Genomic DNA, 2,500 nt, shown 5'->3' with positions numbered 1-2,500 from the left:
AGTCAAACATAGTGGGTGGTAGCATTGAAGTAGAAACATCTGAGTGCTAACGCGTAGCATTTGCAATCATAATAAAGAGGGGAGAACATGCTTACTTTCACTAACAATAACAAGCGTTGGCCTCAAAGGGTAAACCAGATAATTACAAAGAGATGTCTCCTCTTACCTCTTTTGTATTCCTGGACGTCAACAGCTCAACTCATCAACCCTGTGGAGAACAGTGAACAGTGGAGGCCTTTTTATACTAAAGACACGGATACCTCTGTCCCACCTGATCGTTATCTATCGAAATCACAGTATTTTCAGCCTCAAATATTTCCCATTTGAATAATGGTGAAGTCGTGGGAAAGGATTAAGAGATTTAGAAATTTACATTTTCAAAGTTGTGTTTATTTTGGAGACTTTTAAGGTGTTGACAAAGGTAATCTTGCTCGTCACTGCTGCTGACAGATGTAGTCATACCTGTGGGGCATGGATTCATCTCTCAGTTTCACCCAATTTTCCCACGATCGACACCTTACATTTTGCGATATCCGTGTTCTTAAGTAAAATATTGCAAATCTAAAAAGAACGTATTGTAGTATGGCCATACATAGAAATTGATTGCAGTTTCCAAAGAATATCAAAAAAGCTATAAAAAGTCACATGTTATCATCAGAATATGTCAAAATGATTACAAGATTAAAGCTATACAAAGTCACATGTTATCATCAGAATATGTCAAAATGATTACAGGATTATATGGTATGAAGGATATCTTATTAATTTAAAAGGCAGCGCGGGGTCAAGGGGTGGAAAGAGGGGAGATAGTTTACCCAACAAATTATAGTTGTAGCTATCACACAAATCGAACCTGAAGTACAATTCAATATTAACGTTTTATAGAGACTTACTAAGGGTATACTAATAATATATAAGAAAAAACATTACGAGTTAGAAACAGTTCTTAAAAGGTAAACTAAAATCAAATTCGTATCTCTGGAGAACTTGAGATTTCCCTCTTTTGTAAATTTGCTTTTGGGTACGTGATTACAACCACTCACCTCCGTCCTTTCGAAAAAAATGAAATAAGCAACTCTTTGGGAAAGAAAGAAGGGCAGACAAGAAATGCAACCAAAAGATACAAAGTAAAAATAATCTAAAACATTTTTTCTCTGTCTGTCTGTCTGTCTGTCTGTCTGTCTGTCTGTCTGTCTGTCTGTCTGTCTCTCCCTCTCTATCTCTCTATCTCTCCCTCCTTCCCCGCCCAGGATGGCTCTGACAGACAAGGCCGAAGACTGCATCCTAAATGATCTAAATTGTGTCAATGGGTGCGTAAAAATATTTATACACACACTCACACACACACACACACCCTAACACACACACACACACACACATACACACACACACACACACACACACACACACACACACACACACACACACACACACGCGCGCGCGCGCGCGCGCTTACACAAGCAAACCCAAGTCACAGGCTCTTACTTTGACTGTATATCCTCATTAAGTCTTAAGGCAATCCCTTCCCCCCATCCCCGCACTCAAAAGGCAACCCACAAAAAAGACACGGTACACGTATTTGATTGAACCTGAAAAAGAATACTTTGACAAGATGCTTATCGTGCTTGACGTTAGAATATCCTTTAGGTTTTAAAACTTCAATTTCAGATATCAGCGTATATGGTATCATGTTATGCTCGTCACTGTTGCAGACAAACTATGTGAGTGAATTCGATTCCCGTGCCAGAGACGTTATTCTAGGCGTAATTATCTCTGCATATCTGCTCAAGCTCGCTTCGGCTAGAGGCCCTTTCCCACTCAGCCTGTTCTAGCTTCAACAGGAGGCATCATCGAAGCGGCCTGCCTCTTAAATTATCTACTATGTGTCAATAGTGGCGTAAAACATTTACAATTAATCAGTCTTTCTGGAATTGTTGCAATGCTTTAGTTCGCCTGAGATATTTCTAAACGGGGTTATAGTGTTTCATAATCATAATAATCAGTTATGCTTAACTTGACAATGCCCGAGAGCAAAATAAAAATAAAAATCTATCCTGGATTAAGGATATAGCATACTATTAATAGGTACAGTGCTGTCTTACTAGTCCAACGGTTTATATGGGTTTTTTCTTTTTTATTTAGGGGAGGGGAAAGGAGGGGGCATTTACTTTCAAAGTTTCTAGTTTTGTATTCAAAGTTGTTCCTTTTTTAAAAGATCCTATAAATTGTATGATCGTTATCTGATTAACCAAATGGAAACAACGACTCAGAAGTAACGAGAGCGTAACAAAGCGAAACGGATGACAGGTCAAATCTATCCCCTCCCCTCCGCCGGATCATTTTGCTTGGCTGATCGGAGCAAAAATCTGTATTAAACATTATGATCTTTAAAAAGCAGCTTGAGAGGATAATAACTTTCCTCCCTGTAAGGACTAATGCCTCACTCAGTTTCCCTTGTATGACTTCAGAGACACCTCCCCCCTTAAATAAAAACGAACAC

The 2,500-nt window shown here is 39.0% G+C and overlaps 1 protein-coding gene across 1 annotated transcript in view; it reads right to left on the bottom strand.

The window, feature by feature from the left end:
• The window catches only part of LOC101846794, a 6,749-nt gene extending 6,539 nt beyond the window's left edge, over positions 1–210 (bottom strand). The window contains exon 1 of the mRNA XM_005091996.3: positions 167–210. The gene's annotated coding sequence lies outside the window, so the exon portion shown is untranslated. The remainder of the gene's footprint in view (positions 1–166) is intronic.
• Positions 211–2,500: the final 2,290 nt, after the last annotated feature.

The sequence above is a fragment of the Aplysia californica genome, unplaced genomic scaffold (genome assembly GCF_000002075.1).
Source record: "Aplysia californica isolate F4 #8 unplaced genomic scaffold, AplCal3.0 scaffold00039, whole genome shotgun sequence".
In the NCBI taxonomy this organism is placed as follows: domain Eukaryota; kingdom Metazoa; phylum Mollusca; class Gastropoda; order Aplysiida; family Aplysiidae; genus Aplysia; species Aplysia californica.
Note: the sequence above shows the minus strand (reverse complement) of the source record. Positions and strands in the feature narration are given on the sequence as shown.